The sequence below is a fragment of the Bubalus kerabau genome, chromosome 13 (genome assembly GCF_029407905.1).
Source record: "Bubalus kerabau isolate K-KA32 ecotype Philippines breed swamp buffalo chromosome 13, PCC_UOA_SB_1v2, whole genome shotgun sequence".
Taxonomy (NCBI): Eukaryota; Metazoa; Chordata; class Mammalia; order Artiodactyla; family Bovidae; genus Bubalus; species Bubalus kerabau.
This window is the reverse complement of record NC_073636.1, coordinates 57,575,453-57,596,056: the sequence shown is the minus strand read 5'-3', so window position 1 is coordinate 57,596,056 and position 20,604 is coordinate 57,575,453. Positions and strand designations below refer to the sequence as shown.

The 20,604-nt window shown below is 48.1% G+C and overlaps 1 long non-coding RNA gene across 1 annotated transcript; it reads left to right on the top strand.

The window, feature by feature from the left end:
• The first annotated feature begins 17,638 nt into the window (after positions 1–17,638).
• LOC129625017 (uncharacterized) lies at positions 17,639–20,096 on the top strand. Its single transcript, XR_008701222.1, has 3 exons — positions 17,639–17,694; positions 18,187–18,378; positions 19,328–20,096. It is a non-coding gene; the product is annotated as an uncharacterized LOC129625017 (long non-coding RNA).
• The last annotated feature ends 508 nt before the right edge of the window (positions 20,097–20,604 follow it).

Here is a 20,604-nt window from a genome sequence, read left to right as displayed (position 1 = left end):
CATTTGCTGAGGTCCGGGTAGGAAAAAATAGTTGGAGATGTTGGAGGTGGAGAAATGTATTCAGATTTGGAAGATAAAGACAATAAAACTTGTAATGGAGTAACATCGTTCCATTTCTCAGACATTTAGGCTGTAGTATAAAGCAAGGCTCTATGGTTGGGCTGAAATCCCACCTCCTACTGTAGGGAGGGTCCTTACCTCTTCAGTCCTAATTGTCTGCTGTCTTATCTGTTGATGCTTTGAATAACATATATGGTTAGTGCTGCTGAGTTTCTCCTGGGTTTACATCTTGCTTTCTAACTAAATAAGGAGCTTCCTTGAGGAGAGGGCTAGTAACTTACTTTTCCTTTCCTCCCAACCCTGTAAGGTCTTACCCATGGCAACTTTCCTGAGTAGCTATTGAGATATCTGCTCTGTTCACAGCTGTATCCCCCTGCCTAGGACTGCATATGCCATGGAGTTGTCAATAGATATTCGTTGAATGACTGAATGTATAATTCAACCTAGCTGTGAGTGGTTGACCAGATGGACAACAGTTTACCAAGTCAGCTTACCTTCTATTGTCTTTCTCTTGGTGATGTTGGCTGTCCAAAACCTCTTGTTTTGGGGTCTCCTTCAAAACCTCTCTGGCTGCTCCTCTGAGGGCTGGGTTGATCCCTGAGAAACCATTTCCTTATGGGGATTGCTGGTGTTTTCACAACATTCTTACATGTTGACCTTGAGATCTTGAACTTCCTTACAGTGCAACTGAGGGAGTGGGGCTAGACACACAGTATGGACTGCTGGCTCCAACTTTGAAATAAAATGTTTAAATAACATGTCTCATGATACTGAAAGCAATAGTCTAAAATGTGTTCTGTAATAGTCATTGATACAAATGTATCATTTCCAAATTACCATGTTTCAGAGTTCACAAGAAAGGAGGATGGTTATGAAACAGCTGCCAATCCCAACATTTCCTGGATGGCCCAGAACAATCGTTCTCACTGGGTTTCACTTGAGAATCACTTTCAAGGAGGAGACTTTTTCAATTTGCCATAAATCCTACAATGTTTATTTTTAGATGTTCCAGTTCCATAATAATTTGCAAATGAGACATGCTTTGAACCCAGGTTGGACTTGGCTGAAACTCCCCAAAAGGAGACTTGATATCATTCGGCTAAAGGGAAACAGAAGTAGAATTTTGGAAAATACCAGCCTCCTTGTAGTGAGTCCTCCCACAGTGTTTGTGCCCTGGTTGTGGACCTTTATCTGCAACATTCACCTCCTGGAAATAAAATCATGTTAACCCTTCACACTTTAGTTAGAATGAGATCACTTGTTTCAGCTCTCCACCGTGAATCCCTGTGAAGCCCCTAAATGAGATCTCCTGAGAGGTGGGCATGGGGTTACTAAAGCCTGAAGATGACTCCAATACTTCGGCCTCCTGATGCAAAGAACTGACTCATTGGAAAGGACCCTGATGCTAGGAAAGATAGAAGGCAGGAGGAGAAGGGGATGACAGACGATGAGATGGTTGGATGGCATCACCGACTCAATGTACATGAATTTGAGTAAGCTCTGGGAGTTGGTGACCAACAGAGAAGCCTGGCATGCTGCAGTCCATGGGGCTGCAAAGAGTTGGACACGACTGAGTGACTGAACTGAACTGAAGATGACTTTGGAGGCAAGACACACTCTGGACCATGAGGGCCTTCCAGAATCTCTGAGAAATCCACCCTTGGGGTTCTGGAAAGCCATCCAGTGCAATTCAGGGGCTGGTCCTCACAAGTGAGAACTCCCTGAAGTAGAGAGAAGATAGCTACTTAGGAAGCAAAGACCTTAACTTGGAGTCTTGGCTCTCCTTCTCACTGACCATGTGACCTCGGCCAAATTCTAGGCCCATGGAGTTATCCTTTCTGAGCATCCATGTAAACCCAGAGGAATCTTCTTCCTCACGTGGGTGTGAGTAGGACAAGCCTTCTTTCTAATCCAAAGCTGTCTGTCCACTGAGAGAGCTGGAGAAAGGGCTTCCTAAAGCAGTGGCAAACTCCTTCCCATCTGATTTTATCTGAAATGAGGAAATTTAGTTGGAAAGTGATAGCAAAACACTGATCTTACCTCACTCTCAGAGCCTCGTACCTGGATGTAAGGTTTCTCCGAGGGTATGGCTCCCCCTGGTTGCCACAGCCCAAAAACAACTGGAAAACTTCAGTTATCTTCTCTCCAAAATGGTAAATGAGGAAATAAGACAAGTAAAGAAATGAAAGAAAAAAAAAAAAGGAAAGGAGAAAAGAGTTGACTTGAATCAAGGTGAGTTCATTTAAGCCACAAAATGAGGGAGGGCTTTCCATGAAAGCCAGATTCTTTCTGCCTCTTGTCCAAAATTCAAGTAATTATTGAGTGTTTAATGTGTACCAGGTGCAGTTATTGAGTGTTTACTGTGTACCAGGTGCAATTATTGAGTGCTCACCATCTACTACATCCCAAGGTTACAAAGGGTAGTGACACCTGGCCTGTGTCCACAGGGAGATCCCAGGTTCCCAGCAACACCTGTACTCAAGTTACAGAAACAGTTTTTCCTTTGCTTCTCTGTTTTGGTCTTCCCTTCTCTTTTCCTCTTTAGTCCCTCCTCCTTTTCCCTGGCTTTGTCTCTGCCTCTCATTTTTCCCTTCTGACCCTTCTTCCTTGTCTCTCTTCGGCCACGATGCACAAGCATGTTTTCATCCATTGAATGCATTGAATTGAGTTGATCTTGTGTGTGCTAACTCCCTTCAGTTGTTTCCAACTCTTTGCAACCTTATGGACTGTATCCCTCCAGGCTCCTCTGCCCGTGGGATTCTCCAGGCAAAAATACTGGAGTGGGTTGCCATGCCCTGCTCCAGGGGATCTTCCCAACCCAGGGATCAAACCCATGTCTCCTGTCTTGCATTGCAAGTGGATTCTTTACCTGCTGAGCCACCGGGACATTCTTTAACTTAGAAGTGAGTGATCATGCAGAGCCTTGAAACTCTCACTCCATACACAGCATTCATTTGCTTTCTGGAGTATGAAAGTCTTGATGGAAAAAAATTGTGGTCTGAATTTAAGGATGTGTCCGTTGTACCTTCCAGAATAGGACTGAAATTTCCATTGACCGTGTTTTTAATGTGAAACATGGAGGCTCAGAAAACCACCCAGGAAACTAGGATTCTTCGCAGGGATCTTGGGAGAGATCTCTGGTGAGAAAACAATTTAGATTCATAGAGGTTATGTGCCCAGACTGTTTATTTCATGAGTGAATGAATGACATGGAGTGGCAGGACCCAGCTAAAGTCTTTGTTGCTCAGAAAAGGTCTGTTAGTTTTGCCTTTCCCAGATGGCAAAAAATGTTCTTGATAAGTCTGATTTTCTGTTTAGGCAGATCCATCCCTTTGCTGTCAATGAGAACACAACCCCAAAGGTCACGATTTTTCAATGTCAGCGAGAAACAATGAGTGAGCGTATTAGGGTCGTGGTTGGAAAAAGAGGAACGAGAACAAAACTTTCATCCTCACCTTTGGCTTCCTGGTCCCAGTGGGCCAGTCAGCTCCTACTCTTTCAGGGGTGAAACCTCAGTTTCAATGTCTCTGTGACCTTCAGGCATTATTTCACTGCATCTCCTTTGCAAAGAGAGAGCAAAGGAAGAAGAGTCAAGTGAGAAGAGGGAGGTGGACATACGTGTGCACGTACATGCACTCTTTTTTGGACCTGCCATCTACATCTCTTGATTTGACTTCCTTGACACACATCTGTCACTTGAACTTGAACTTTTATACTCGTGATCTGCTCTCCAAACAACAGACATTTAAAAACAGTGATCTGGGAAGTTCATTCACAGGCAGGCAACCTCATATTCTTTGGATGGATTTTTGCTGCTTTTCTTCACGTACTTCGAGGGCAGTCATGCAGCTGGCAAGCAGGAGTGGCCCAAGGCATGTCAACGTCCTGCTACACAGAGTCTGGGTCCTCACTAGCATAGAAATCCTTTAAGCACCAGGCAGAACCTTTGAAGATCACACAGAGCAGAAATAACAGATTTGGGAGAAAGCGATGAATATGTGCATTACCTTTTCATCTTATGAGAAGCAAGAAGATCAACTATGCTATGAATGAGGGAATAAAATATCTGACTGGTGATCATGACAAGATGAATCCAAGAAGGAAGGACTCTGGAGGTTATAAACCCTCAATGGCATCTTTATGAAATGTAGTCTCCTTTTTTTTTTTTTTTTCCATAAACGTAGTCTCTTACTATTAAAATACAGTCATTATTTTCTTAAAAAACCCAACAAGTTGGCATCCATGTTCAAGTCCTTTTAATGAAGTTATTGCAGAAAAAAATGAGAGAGCAGAGAGAGACCCTGAAAAGCAGACTTAGCAGGAAGTTGTTTAAAAGACCATGAGAGAGGCCATCAAGAGAGATGTAGGGAAAATTTGCCAAGAGAATTCGTGTTGGCTCAGCAAATAAAATACCCCTGAATAAGCTGATTAATGTTTATTTGCATCCACCGAATGTTCGGGCCCCGGTGACTGCAGCAGAACAGCTGAGACAAGCACTTAGCTATGTGAGGGCCCACTCATTAAGGGCCACCATCGTCCCCACCTGTCACTTTATTTTCCCTGGTTCATTTATTCCCTTTGAAAATCATGATGGAGAATGGACGCCTCAAAGTGTGTGCCTTGTCACGACCGATTTCCCCTTGTTTGTGGAGAAAGCAGGAGCATGTTCCCTGTTGCCTGGAACGAGGGCCCCTGTGTGGGTCCTGGCCCCCCAGGCCTGAGCCGCACCAGCTGCTGTTGACTCCGCCACCCCCACCTCCCATCACCTGGGAACCCAGCCAGGGCACCCCGGCTCCTCTGCCTTTTTGAGAGAACGAGTGTATCACACACTGTGGCTCCATCTGGAACTTCAGAGTTCAGAGACCAATGCCGCCACCATCTCCCGCCATGGCCCACAGAACTGTGCCCACAGACAGCATTTACCAAACACACAGATGGCACCCCACAAGCCATGCCAAGAAGACTTCTACCTCCCCACATCACTCACCTCCTGGGGCACAGCTGGATACTCCTGGCCCATCTCCAGCTGCCATTCTGGGTCCTTCCCGTCAGGGCACTCTCTGGGCCCCTCAGCATCCACTTTGCCTCTTCCAAGAGCTTGATGTTTCCAGGCTGGGAAGCTTTCGTTCCCGAGTACGGTGATGGCGAAGGGAGGTGATATTGTACTTGGGATCACAAAGACTGCAAATCATCCTGAGTGCACTTGGGCAGAGGCTGCATGGCTCCCTGGGCCTGGTTAAGGATGCTTGGTGTTTCTGCAATTCTGTCATTCAGACTCCGGCAGCAGCCCATTGAAGAGCACTGCTGGGCATAAAGAAGCAAAGGGAGAAAAACAGCCCCGACCCAAAGTCCCCATCAGGTCCTCCAGAACCCAGTGTCTGCCAGGGAGGAGCAACTGTGCAAAGGGCTGAAGAGGGGAAGGGAAATGAACAAGCGGCCATGCTGCAGCCCTATCACCGGTGGACACGATGGTCATAAGTCACAGCCTAGGAGGCAGTTAGGGCGGGGGCTCCCAGGAAAGCGAGTAGCCCCCTCTCAGAGCTGGAGGAGATGTGGACAGAGTTTGGCAAGGAGTCTCACCCGCTCCCGATTCCAAGGGCTTTTTTTCTTTTTGTTTTTAAGGCAAACACTTCCCCTCCAAGGCTCTGAAGGCTCATACATAGTAATGGGTTGAGTCCTCACGATGGCCCTTGAGGTCAGGTATGCTGTCTGGCGGGCTTCCCCAGTGGCTCAGCGGTAAAGAATCTGCCTGCAGTGTAGGAGCCGAAGGAGATGTGAGTTCAATCCTGGGTTGGGAAGATCCCCTGGAAGAGGGCAAGGCAACCCACTCCAGTATTCTTGTGTGAAGAAACCCACGGACAGAGGAGCCTGGCAGGCTACAGTCCACAGATGGCGAAGAGCAGACACGACTGAAGTGACTTAGCATGCATGCATGGTGTCTAGCAATGTCCAGAGACGTTTCTGTTTGTCACAACTGGGAGAGGACCACTGACCTCTAGTGGGTAGAGGCCAGGGAGACTGCCAAGCCAAGCCTACAGGGCCGGGACAGCCCCATCAATCAGTGCGGCCCCAGGGGACTGTGGTGAGCATCCCTGAGGAGGGGCTATGTGATCAGCTCCGTTTTCCAGAGAAGATAAACACACAGAGAGGGGAAGCGACTTGTCCATGGGTGCACAGTTCACAGCTGGCCATGTGTCTGTGCTAGAACCCCTGACAGGGCTGTTTCTTGGTTCCCACTAGGAAAGGCCACCATTCATTCCACCGGGAGTGTGTGCCTTTGCACCATCACGACCTCTGTTTCTCCCCTTGGCTAGAGACCACCCTGGGAGCAGAAACCTGCTCTGAAGAGCCTGGAAGTCCAGCACGTGATGTACAGACTTCTGAGCTCCTGGAATCAAGATATTTGGAAAACCATCAAAAGCAGCGGTCAGAGACACCCCACCCTGTGGAGTGAACGTCAAGGGAGCCTGTGCCAAGCGCAGTGAAGGATTTTTGCCTAAACCTCACATTCTTGGATCATAGAAAGAGCAACATCTGCATTTTCATATATCTTAGCATTAATACTCCAAGAAGTCTGAATAATAAACATTTGGATAGGGTAAAGCTCTTCCCCCACCAGACAGGGCCTGGTCCGATGACTTGGTGGGATCTTGCTAGGGACCTCCCGTTAGGGGGGCAGATGGCAGCCCAGGGTCCCAGCTGGGCCCTGAGCTGACCCACAGTCGTGAGGCCCTGATGGCAGGTGTCTTGCTGGGTTACCAAGGGGACCACAGGTATTACAACTGCAAGGGTCCATTTTATTTTTCTTTGATTCCACTAAGCTGGACAGTGACCACAGTCTGTTAAAAAAAAAAAATCTTGCTAAAAGAAAGCCTCACCAACAGCTGGGCTGTTCTGTACATTTAATCTCTGCCCGGAAGGAGGAGAGAGAAACAGCCTGGCTGGTAAACACCGGCTGCCCCTGACACAACCCTCAGAGCCTGCGCCCACACCCCTCTTCCTGGAGTCCCCGCACCCAAAGCCTGGGAGTTATCCCCCTGTGAGAGAGACAGAGGTTTCATTTCATCATCAGGGTTCAGGATTAAAGTGTCTGGAACAAGGATGAGGGGATTACCCTTTCCTTGCCCCACGATCTGACCTGTGTGAGGACAGACCACATGAAAGAGTGGAAAATGGAATCCCCCTAATTCAGGAAACGATCTGAGGCCACAATCCCCCCATACAACACTTCGTGTGCGTGCTTAGTCGCTTCAGTCGTATCCGACTCTGCGACCCCATGGACTTCAGCCTGCCAGGCTCCTCTGTCCATGGGATTCTCCAGGCAAGAATACTGGGATGGGTAGCCATTCCCTTCAACACTTTGCTCACACTCCAAACCTTCAGAACTGGTTCTCCTGCCCTAGAAGCTGGGTGAGAAGGGCACCAGGAGCCCAAGAAAGCATTCCAGGGCCACCTTGGGTGGCCCGGCTGCAAAGGAGCCAGAGCACCCAGAAGCTACAGGCCCTGTTTATGAGAGCTGTCACCTGATGCGTCAAGCTGCGCTCTGTCTCCTGGATTCCAGCCCCCTGCCTTCTGCTCTTCTTGGGATTTCCATGTGACCTGCTGACCCCACATCAAAGGAAGTGATCCCAGGCCTTCAAAGTGGAGCTTGAGCCAAGCTGGGCATGCGGAGTACTTCCCCCACCCACCCTGGGGACCCAGGGGCTGACCCTGCCCAGCAAAGAGGGCGCCCACAGTGGGGCCAGCAGCACCCCCCCCCCACCCAACCAGGCCTGGGCTCTTGGAGCTTTCAAGTGTCACTTAGCAGCAATTACATGGTTGGGAAGGTAGATTTGCTGACAATTAGTCCAGGGCCGGGGGTAAGAGGGACTTGCTCAGGCAGCGACGTCTTGTTTAGAAAGCTGTCTCTTCTCCCACCCTGTTTTCCTTCCAGCTAATCAGCCACCCAGCACTCTCCTTCCAAAGTGCCAGCTGGGAACCGTCAAAGCCCCATGCGCCCCTCACACAATGCAGGCCCAGCCTCTCCAGGGGGCTCCGGTTTCCAGCCCCAAGGCTGATTTCTGTCTAACTCAGGTGGTTCCATTTAACACAGGAGGGACCAAAGGGCCCAGGGCCATGGGGGGTTCCCCGGCCTGCTCTCCATCAAGACGGCCTGGTCCCTTTCGAGGCTGCATGTTTTCACCCTCAGCCCCTGCCTGCTGGGGACAACCAGGGGGCTTAGAAACCTCCTCTAAGAGGGTACCTGGTACACTTCTTACAGCTTCTCTCAAAAGGAACAAGCTTGTCTGGGCCTTGAGTAAAGCAAGTGTTTCTACAGCTGTTCTGGTTGGGGTAGGATGGAGGGTTTGTTTGTTTTGCTTTGTTTTGTTTGACTTTACGTGGGATTTATTAAATTGTTTTCATGTTGAAGTTTGATACTCAGATGGTGGTGCTGCTCCACCAAGGGAGGTTTTGCCTTCTAGGGAACACTGGCAGTGACTGGAGTCGCTCTGGGTGTCACGTCTCGGGGTGAGGAGACGCCATTGGCATCTCATGGATGGAGACTCAGGAGGCTGCAGCACAGAGGTCAGCCCCCTCCATACCGAGTAAGCTGACCTCAAACATCAGTAGTGCTGAGGTTGAGATACGACCTGACATACAGCCAACTGTGCAAATCTAAAGTGCATACATCAATACATCCACGAACATGCAGATAGCAACATATTGTATTAGTTTCTTAACACTGCTGTAACCAATTACCGCAGACTTAGTGGTTCAGATGGTAAAGAATCTGTCCACGATGTGGGAGACCTGGGTTCAATCCCAGGGTCGGGAAGATCCCCAGGAGAAGGGAATGGCAACCCACTACAGTATTCTGGCCTGGAGAATTCCATGGACAGAGGAACCTGGCAGGGCTATAGTCCATGGGGTCCGAAAGAGTCAGACAGTGAGTGACTAACACTAGTGATTTAAAACAACGCGCATTTATGATTTTATAATTCTAGAAATCAGAAGTCCTAAAATCAAGGTGTCAGCAGGACTGCATTCCTTCTGAGGCTTTTTTTTTAATATTTATTTTTTATTTGACTGCACCAGGTCTTAGATGCAGCATGTGGAATCTTTAGTTGCTGCTGCTGCTGCTGCTAAGTCACTTTAGTCATGTCCGACTCTGTGCGACCCCATAGACGGCAGCCCATCAGGCTCCCCTGTCCCTGGAATTCTCCAGGCAAGAACACTGGAGTGGGTTGCCATTTCCTTCTCCAATGCATGAAAGTGAAAGGTGAAAGTGAAGTTGCTCAGTCATGTCCAACTCTTAGCGACCCCATGGAGTGCAGCCTACCAGGCTCCTCCATCCATGGGATTTTCCAGGCCAGAGTACTGGAGTGGGGTGAGCAGGCAAACTCTTGATTATGTCATGCAGGATCTAGATCCCCTACCAGAGATCAAACTCAGCCCCTCTGCATTGGAAGCTCAGAGTCTAAGCCAACCACTAGGGAAGTCTCAACATACTTAATATAGTTTTTTAAGCTCCTGGCATTAATATACACACAGTCCTCCTGGATGAGGGGTCGGTGTGGGTAGGGCGGAGGCTTGACTGATTTTGTAGGTCTAGGACTGTAGGCTTAAAGATGGCAAGTTGCAAACGTTCACACTATTTCTCATTTACTCAACAATACTGGACTTGGACTTGGGGCTATGCACCAAGGCTTAGAGGTTGGAGATGGAGATCAGAGCTGGAATGCAAAAGGGATCCACCCCAGTTATTATTGGAGTCACAGCTACAAGGAAACAGATGGCAAACTAGAGTTTGTGATATAATTCATTATATTTAGTGCTAGAGTTCAGGTTCAGGTGGGCTATGGGACCCACCCCGCATCCCCAGACAATCATTGATCTTTCTCTCTCTCTCTTTTTTTTTTTTACTATCTCCATGACTTGGCACCTTCTAGAATGTCATGTAGTTGGAACTGTACAAATCATAACCATTTAAGATTGGCTTCTGCCACTTAGCAATAGGCTTTTAAGGCCCCTTCCTTGTCTTTTTGTGGCTTGCTGGGTCTTTGAATTGTTAAGGTATCATGTTAGCAAGATGATTGATAAGTCTAAGATAAAGAGAGGTTAATGGAAACCAGGAGGCATGAGACAAGTCAATAAATGAGCAAAGTGTTTGCCAACCAAAGGTTCAACCCCACACCTTATCCAAGTCTTTTTGAAAAATGAATATGTTAGTTTTTGTCTTCCTGCTTTAATGTCAATCATATTTAAGGTGTGTGTTTTTTTAATTAATTAATTTATTTGGCCACGTTGGGTCTTAGTTGCCTCATGCAGGATCTTACATTGCGGCAGACGGGCTCCAGAGTGCATGGGCTCTGTAGTTGCTGCCTGTGGGCTTTGTTACTCCAAGACATGTGGGATCTTACTTCACCAACCGAAGACTGAACCTGTGTGCCCTGCATTGCAGGGCAGATTCTTAACCACGGACCACCAGGGAAATCCTCATCCCAGTCTTGCCTCTAGACACACATGTCCAGTTCTAAGAGATCAACATCACGACTTGTCACATGCTGCTGACCTGGTCCAGTGGTGATCCCAGAGCCAGGATGACTTTCCCAGGGGACCATGGTTACTTGTCTTCATGGATCTGAGCTGATGCTCAGAAGAAATGTCTCTGTTTTCTTACTCCTGGACAGTCTTATGTCAAACAGTTCTCAAGACCTCCAAGTCCAGAAGTGCTCCTGAGGGGTGGGGGTAGATAGTGAGCACTCAGCCAAGGTTCTTGGTCGTTTCTCCCCATCGAGACCCCTGTGCTCCAGCAGCCCTGAGCCCCACTTGTTGGTTTCCCTGCTGACTCATCCATTTGACTGCCTGCCTGTATGGGCTCACCCTGAGATATACATATATTGTGCACAGTCTTTCAAATGTTTTTTTCTTACTAAAACAATAATAGCTGCACCACAAAACTATTAATCTGGCAGTAAATTCTTACAGAAAATTTATTGCTAAGACTGTATTTCAGGAATTGGTTGTGTTATCCCAGAAGGGGGTTTAATTAAACACTTAAAAATAAAAGTCACACAGGATTTAGATGGCGCCTCTTGGATGAAGGTTTCAAAGACTGTCTATCCTCTTCCCATCAGATTCTCTACAGATGGTTTCAGAGGCTGAGAAATGGCAGAGCTAAGTCCAAGGTCAACCATGAAGTCATCGGCAGCATCGACTTATCTCATCGTTTGCTCGGCTGTGCCCTGTGCCTCTCACTACTGCTGGCTTTGGAAGGTGTTTATCCCATGCTATAGCCTGTAGGCCAGCAGAGTTTCTAATGGTGGTTTGATCTTGACTTGCAGCCCTCATCAAGGTCAAGGTATTCCCAGGCCAGCAGGGAATTGGGGAACAAAGGGGGGAATTTTATGGAGAGATATAAGGAAGAAAGTGAGAAAGTGAAGGAGAGAAATAGCGGTATAAAGGACCTCTTTACAGAAACCCCAAGTTAAAATGCCCAAAGAGGGAAAAGTAAGAAACGGGTCCCGTTTGGGGTAGAATGGAAGCACGTATATGTATGGCTGAGTTGCTGTGCTAGCCACCTGAAAGTATTGTTGTTGTTCAGTTGCTAAGTTGTGTCTGACTCTTTGTGACCCCATGGACTGTAGCACGCCAGGCTTCCCTGTCCTTCAGTATCTCCCAGACTTTCCTCAAATTCATGTCCATTGAGTTGGTGATGCCATCCAACCATCTAATCCTCTGTCGTCCCCTTGTCTTCCTGCTCTCAATCTTTCCCAGCATCAGGGACTTTCCCAATGAGTCATCTCTCAGTATCATGTGGCCAAAGTACCAGAGCTTCAGCTTCAGCATCAGTTCTTCCAATGAATGTTCAAGGGATGATTTCCTTTAAGACTGACTGGTTGGATCTCCTTGCTGTCCAAGGGACTCTCAAGAGTCTTCTTCAACACCACAGTTCAAAAGCATCAATTCTTCAGTGCTCAGCCTTCTTTATGGTCCAATATAGACTAAGAAGTTTAAAAAAATAAAGACTGCATATCAAAAAAAAAGAAAAGAAATGGGTCCTGGAGAAGCCCTAGGCTGTGGCAGGATGGGAGCAGTCCTAAGTGTAAGGCGGGTCTCCACCCTGGGGAGCTGTCCACATACTTGGGGACCTGGGAATGTACACACTCAGGGTGTAATGCCTCCCCAGTAAAGGACCTGGACAAACCGCTTGTGGACTTCAGGGGAGAGGGACAGGCTTGGCACTGGTTCGGTCCAGTGATGGATGGCAAGGGCAGAGTCCTAGGGTGGGGAGATGTTTCCAGTGAGGTAGGTGAGGGTGGTCAGGTGGCTGCAAGCCTAGGTGGAAGATGGGGGTGGTGAGGTCTTGAAAGACAATGGGAGAATGCCATTTATTCAACCCTTCCATGCATATCTATGGAGCCCCCAAGCTCTGTGCCAAGAGATAGCAGGTTCTGCCCTGGGCAGTGGACTCTGGTCTGCAGGCAGCTGGGAGATGGACGAGACAGTGTACAGAGGACTCTGGGGTTTTGGAAGGAAGTTTGGGAGGCACACTTTGCTCCCTTCCCCACCCTTCCTGCCATCACTCTGGGGTCGTCTGTGGGACAGAGCTCCTGGTCTCCCCCTCCCCACGTTCTGACAGTGACAGTATCAGCTCCCACCTTGGGAGGCAGGACCCGGGAGCCATGTTCAGGCTCGCTGCTCTTTCATTTCTGGGCCGGTCGGCTGCTCACAACAGTGTCCGAGATGGACACTGCTCAGGTTCTTGTGTTATAGTTGGGGAAATTGAAGATTCAAGAGAGGCAACAAGTGCCTTTCCCAAGGCCAACCGGCCGGCATCACAGATGACAGTCAGGCCCGTGGTCATCCCCATTGTGGGCCCTGTGCCAGCTTGACCCGAGTGCTCTCACATACCGAGGGAAATCCCTCTTCTGAGTGCTGTGGGTCTTCTCTCCCTTGAAAGAACACAGAACAGCCCTGCAGATGGAATGAAAAGAGCTGGCCTCACACATCAGCAGCTTTCCTATCAAGCCTAGAGATGAAACAGAGGGAAATGCAAACAGCAGAACCCGGGAAGAGAGAGGCTGGCTTATCTCTATCGCCTCTTTCTCTACCCTTCCCCATTCCTCTCTCTGCTTCTTGGGCTGAGTCCAGGCCCGTATCTTGGTATATTCTATATCCTGGGTTAGAAAACCAGAGCCTGGGATGAAAATCGAGTTGATATCTGCTGTGTTGGCTTTTCATCCTGATCTGTCTGATCTGTGTACGTGGGCCAGCTACAGAGGGGATGGGAGGAGGCACAGACAAGGCCTGGGTTTTTTCTTTTTTCTTTTATTTATTTTTAATTGAAGGATAATTGCCTTACAATATTGTATTGGTTTCTGCCATACATCGACATGAGTCAACCATAGGTATACATATGACCCCTTCCTCTTGAATCTCACTCCCCATACCATCCCTCTAGATTGTTACAGAGACCCAGTTTGAGTTCCTTGATTCATATGGCAAATTTCCATTGGCTATCTATTTTACATATGGTAATGTATATGCTTCCATTGCTACTCTCTCCATTTGTCTCACCTTCTCCTTCCTCCCCCATGCCTGTGTCCATAAGTCTGTTCTCTCTGTCTGCATCTCCATTGCTGCCCTGCAAATAGGTTCATTGGTACCATCTTTCTAGATTCCATATATATGTGTTAAAATATAATCTTTATTTTTCTTATTTCACTCTGTATAATAGACTCTAGGTTCACACACCTCATTAGAACTGACTCAAATACGTTCCTTTTTTTTTATTTTATTTTATTTTTAACTTTACATAACTGTATTAGTTTTGCCAAATACCAAAATGAATCCGCCACTGGTATACATGTGTTCCCCATCCTGAACCCTCCTCCCTCCTCCCTCCCCATTCCATCCCTCTGGGTCGTCCCAGTGCACCAGCCCCAAGCATCCAGTATCGTGCATCGAACCTGGACTGGCAACTCATTTCATACATGATATTTTACATGTTTCAATGCCATTCTCCCAAATCTTCCCACCCTCTCCCTAATACGTTCCTTTTTATAGGCCTGGGTTCTTGAAGGGGCCAGTTACAGTGATGGGAAGGAAGCTTTAATGGTGCATCCGTTGAGGCTGTGACCTGTCCCAGTTTCCTATTTTTCTAACATTAGGCTGTCATTATCCTGTGGTGACTCCACCTGGGTCTCTCTAAAGACCGGCTGCCCCTGTGGCTTGGACCCAGGATCCTTGGAAGAAGCTAGTTTGGTCAACTGTGAGGAAAGGGATGTAGATATTTCAAGCTTTCTGTGCACATGATGACCTCCAAATAGCCCCTTTCTTCCAGATGCCCTCAGAGCAGCTAGAAAGCCCAAAGGAAACACTCCCTCTCGTCTATTGGTGTGCCAGAGTCCAGCTCCAGCATATTGGGAAGCCTGACATTCTATAAGAAGATCTAAAAAAACTTTTTTGAATCTTAAAGGGAAATATCTCAAACGTGTGTGTGCATGCTCAGTCGTGTCCGACTCTTTGTGACCCCATGGACTGTAGCCCATCAGGCTCCTTGGTCCAGGGGATTCTCCAGGCAAGAATACTGGAGTGGGTTGCCATTTCCTACTCCAGGGGATCTTCTTAACACAGGGGTCAAACCTGAGTCTCTATCTTCTCCTGCTTTGGCAAGAGGGTTCTTTACCACTAACACCACCTGGGAAAGTGAAAGCAAGGGTTGCTCAATTCTGTCTAACTCTTTGCGACCTAATGGACTATACAGTCCATGGGATTCTCCAGGCCAAAATACTGGAGTGGGTAGCCTTTCCCTTCTCCAGGGGATCTTCCCAACCCAGTGAAAGAACCCAGGTCTCCAGCATTGCAGGCAGATTCTTTACCAGCTGAGCCACAAGGGAAGCCCAAGAATACTGGAGTGGGTAGCCTATCCCTTCTCCAGGGAGATCTTCCCAACCCAGGAATTGAACTGGGGTCTCCTGCATTGCAGGTGGATTCTTTACCAATTGAGCTATGAGGGAAACTCAAGGGCAGAGCCACCTGGGAAGCGTATGTCAGATGATGCTCACCAAAAGCTAGGAAGATGCCTGGACTGCACAGCTGGCCAGGACCTGGAATGAAATTCAACAGAAACAAGCAGAAACAATGGGAAATGATTGCAAAAATACTCTCTCCAAGTTGAGGAGGGAGGAGTAAGGGGAAGAGAAAAAGTAGGTTATTGGAGATTGGGGAAAGGGCAGGACGTACGCTCATAAATGTCTTGCAAGAAAGCGAAGGAAGGAGTGACTTTCTTGGACCCATAACAGATCATGCACTCAATAGGCTCCAGGGATGTAGAATCCAGAGAGAAGTCCGGATTCTATCTGAGTACAGCGGGGCAGGAGCTCATGAACAACCACACGCCCTCAAATAGAGCAGATGAGGCTGTGTTGGAGGCAAGAGCTGCTGCTTCTACTCCATTTCGGAGGTTTTGTAGGGTAATGGTGATAATGTCTTCCTTTCTGCTTTTCCCACGGTGGCCATCTTTGAAAATAGGTCAGCAATGCATGAATCCTCAGCCGCCACTTTACAGACAGGAAACTCCAGGCTCAGCCTGTGAGGCTGAAAAACCCACCGAGGTAGACAGAGGCAGAAGCCAGGGCAGAGTGAGGGGCTTCAGAGTTCCCAGGAGAAAAGCCCAGAAGGCTTTTCTTTGCCTTCCATGCCACAATTCCTGGTCCCTATTCTCCTCCAGAGACTGGAAACTCTGGCCAGGACTGTTCCACTCCGTGTGAGAGGGGTCCTCCCCTTCTGCCTTCCTTCCATCCTTCTTTTCATCCATCCTTCCATTAATTTGTTACATTTGAAAATTGGGAGGATTCCTGTTGTCCAGATCCACAGCTTCTCTCTCGAAGAGTCAAAGATATGGCGGCAATAGCCAGGCTCCCATGCAGCACTGGTACTCAGACGGGGCTGACACCCTCAGCCCACATCCCTCGTTCAGGATCTAGCATCCGGCCTGCCCTCTCTAGGTGCCCACGTGTGACCCGCGTGCTCTGCCAGCACCCACCTCTCTGGGGGCAAGCAGTCTACCACACCTTCAAGGGCAACAAAGAAAGCAGATTGAGAGAATTGTCTGGGTAATTAAAGGGGGACGTTTTAGCTCTTGAACTGTGCACTCTAGGTAATAATGGCCCCGTGGGGACACAGGCCAATCAGATTGCCACCATACCCTCCGAAGCTTGAATTTACCCCCAACAACTCAAGAGTTCATGGAATGGCTCAGTTCCAGCCAGACTATGTCAGTTCCAACTAACCTGTTGGATCATGCAGATGGTATTGAAAAAAAAAAAAAAATGAATGCCTATCAGTGGAAGACTGGCTAAATAAAATGAGATAACACACATGACGGAATTCTAATGAGCTGTTAAAAAGAATGAACTTCAGTTCCATGGACAGGTATTTAAATCGACACCCAACATAATACTGTACAACAGGACTTGGCAAAGTACCACCCACTGCCTGTTTTTGTAAATAAAGTTTTATTGATACACATCCACACCCATTTGTTCACATATTGCCTGGGGCTGCTTTTACACAGTAGTAGCAAAGCTGAGTAGCTGCCATGGAGGCCATGTGGTCCCCCATGCCAAAATGTTTATTAGCAGGCCATTTCTAGGAAAAGTTTCCTCTACATTATTTTGGGGCATATATAAATATTAATGTATACTGTTCAAATATTTCCTATATAGACATGTGGTTGAAAAGATATTTAAGTTCATGGTAGAGGTTGCCTCTATGTGGGAGTCCAAAGACAGAATAAATACACAAAATTTTCTTGATCCTAAAATTCCATTTCTTTACTTAAAAAATAAATATTTGGGGCAATATGAAGAAATGTTCACAACTGTCAGATTTTCAGTGGAAGGTTCACAGGTGTTTGTTTTATTAGTCTTTGAACTTTTCTGCCTTTAAAATGTTTAAAATAAAAATTACCTCATAAAAGAACAAAACATTTAGGAATGCAATAATTCCATCTACATGATAAAACTCCTAGAGTGACATTATAATTATATGTTTAAAATGATCTACCATAGCTCTCTTCTTAAACACTCAATGTATGATCCTCAGGCTTTAGTCTAAATTCTTTGGGAAGAAAGGGTTTCGGTTTCAGGTTTTCTTTATACTTATATGTTTTATGAATTCCCTTCTGTAGTTTTATAAATAGTTCCTAGATACAAGCGACAAATTCACTTAATTCAAGACCAGTTTTCCCCTCATGGTCCTGTTTTATTTTCCTTCAACACAGAAGCAATGTATAGACCCATCCAAGAGGAACAGCTCAATTATGCAACCAGTGCCTTCCAACATGTAAATACCACGTCTAGAAATCCAGGAAAAATAACCAGCCTTGTCCCACTTACTCAAATCACACGGACAATTTACGTCCATGAATTGGAATTTCGATTTGATCTGAGTTTACATGTAGAAGCCAAGGCACATTATGGGGGGAGAGAGAGGGGGGCTGACCAAGTTGAGGACTGGAATTAAAGTAATGGGAAACAGACGCTGAAACTCTGATGGATGCCAAACTAAAGCCAGGTGCTGGCTTTGGGCAGGTGACCTGGGAAGCCTGCCTCTCGCTCCTGGGAGAGACAACTCCAGGAATGATGGGTGGGTGGCACCATTTGGGGTCTATAGTTGCTCCCTCTGTGGCTCCCTCCATCCAAGGAGTTGACCATGGGGCCTGGAAATGTCAGCAGAATACATCTTCTTCCATACCTGAATGAGGGATTATTCGCAGAAGGCAGGGCAGCCAAGTGGGTGTCTTTTGAAAACAGACTTCTGGAATTTCCCAGACTTCTTGCAAATAATCCACAGTACTTTGTCAGGGTGGAAAAACCTGAAATTCTTCCTCCTCTGTCTGGAATATATACAGTAAAGTCTTTGTGACTTGGCAGGGCGTGCCTGGCTGGGAAGACCTCTGTTCTTGGCTGGGCTGTGCAGCAGTGAACTTGGTGACCCCGAGGAGATGAGGCACCTCCAGGGGCCTCTGGCTGATGGGCTGTGGGGTTGGGCGGCTGGGGGAGGGCTGGGGGCCCCAGTCTTTGTCCTGAGATTTCCCGAAAGTCAGATGACCTTGGATGCGGCACGTGATCATTGCAGATGTGGCAGGTGGGCTGGATGAGTCGTCAGCTGCTGCAAGTCCTGGAGAAAAAGCAAGGAGGAGCCAGAAAGACTGAGCAACAGGCTTGGAGTCCAGGGGGAAGGGCCCCCTCCCCTGGAAAGCGTGGACTGTAGCCTTTCCCAAGACTCTGCAGCCACACAGAATCATGACTGGCTGGCTGGGCTGCCAAGGTGGGGGCTTATGCCCAGCTGGACCCAATCATCCCTCGGCCTGAAATGTCCACATGTAGTTTCAGCCTGCCTGTGAGCTCCCAGACCCCAGCTCCCCACATCACCCGCACCGCCCCCCCACCTCTGCCTACTTTTTCGATCCCCCCCGAGAAGGCTTTAGGAGAATGAACTTGGACATAAACCAGGCTCAGTTCCCATCACTGCCTCTCGCTAGTTCTGAAAACTTTTAAATGTACTTAACTTCTCTGAGGCCCTGGCTCCTTGCTTGGGAAACAGGGCTGGCCGCAGGGTCCTCTGCACACGGACCTGGCAGAGACTGGGGCCAAGGGAACCAGAGCTCAGAAAGGGAGGGGGGCACTATTCCCAACCTGCCCTGTCGACCGCAGGCTAAGGTCCTGCTTTTCTCACTTCGACTTCTCTTGGGCTGTGGTTGCTATACATCCCCTCACCCCTCACCCTGGCCCCTACCTCGAAGACACAAAGCATGGCCCCCACACCCGGGAGTCACTCCATTCACTCATTCAGGGGGCACTTCTCCTGCCCCGGCACCGTCTGCACACCCAGGGAAACGGCCTTGACCAAGGAGATAAGCACCTCGATGAGGTTGTGTGTCTGTGGGGGAAGATAGTGAGATGACACGAGTTGGTGGGAGGGAGAGTGGGGGTGGTCTGGCAGGCCACCCAAGGGGGAAGTGGTTTTGGAGCTGAGGGTGGCAAATAGCCATCAGAGGAGAGACCCTTCTGGCTGGTAGAGGGAATGGCTGGTGCAAAGTCCTGGTGGCAGGAGGGAGCCAGGCATTGTGACCACTGGGTACAAGTCTGGAGAGGGGGAGAGGAGTAAGGAAGATGGGGGGCATGCAGGCAGGCCTGTTTAGGGCACAGCCGGAGGGGTCAGGCAGAAGGGGTCAATCTGTCTGGGGATCATTTGACAAATGTGATTTCTACTTCAGAAGGAACATCCCTGGAACTTCCCTGGTGAGCCAGCGGTTAAGATTTCACACTTTGACTGCAGGAGGCACAGGTTCGATCCCTGGTCAGGAGCTCAGACCCAATCAACATGCCAAGAAAGGAAAAAAAAAAAAAAACTGAAAGAAAGAATTGCTGCTTGGGGCTGGAGAAGGAGCTGCAGGAGCAGACTGATGAGAAAAGAGGCTTTCCATCGCCTCCGCTGCCCTGTACTGGGGCGAATGGGGCTTGTTTCCTAATTTCAGTTCTAGTAAATTAAACTAGTTTCATGGGACCTAAGAATTAACTGGAGGTCCGATGACCGCAATGCAGGAAAAGACGGAACCAGAAAGCCCTCGCATGGAGATCATGAAAAACGCTTGGGGTTGGGACCTACTCATCCTCAGGGGGGGCTTAAAAAAACCAGCACGTTGGGGACTCTGTTGTAGTTCTCTTTCTCAAGACGACTCCTTCTATTGAGAAGTGTGGGGTCTCCTGGAGCTGTTCCAAAGCCCCTTCCTGCTTTATCATGGTTTCCCAGAAGTCCCTCCTAAGCAAAGCCACAGCTCTTTAGGGGAAGGGGCCCACAATTCAATTATTGAGAATTGGTTTAAGACTCATGTTTGTCCTCACATTACTGAAAAGCAATCATGGTCATAATGAAGACCGCATGTGTGCTGGATCTAATTATTAAATCATTAAATTGTTTTATAATTCCTATTAGCAACCTTGCCTAGAAGGTCAGATGAAAAAAGGCAAAAGGATGTTTTTTTGTTTCTTTTTCACTCCAACATTTTCATTTCTCTCCATACCCTTCGCTCTAGCCCAAGGAATGGCAGAGTGGGGGCCAGGCTGGCACAACTAGGTGCCCGGGGTTGGCCTTTGTGGTTGGTGGGAGCCTGGAAGGATGTAACTAAGATCCCTGACAGCTGGAAGCAGGTCAAGGGTCTCTGCTGGGCCTGACTGCTGTTGAGAGGCACTCTCTGGGCCAAGTCTGGGTGCCTTTTCTGATTGGGCCTTCTTGTCTGCATCTTATCCTTGAATCTGATCATGAACCCTCAGGCCCTCCCAGCCCTCCCCTACCTGCTTTCGTTCAAGTCCTCCGAAAGGCCAAACAGAGCAGTGAAAGTCAATCTTGAACTCAATGTCAATGTTGAACAATGTGCCTAAAAGGTGTTAGCACTCCGGCCAAGGGGGGCTGCAAGTTGCTTCACTCCTAATATAGTTGAAGGGCTTCCCAGGTGGCACTAGTGGTAAAGAACCCGCCTGCCAATGCAGGAGA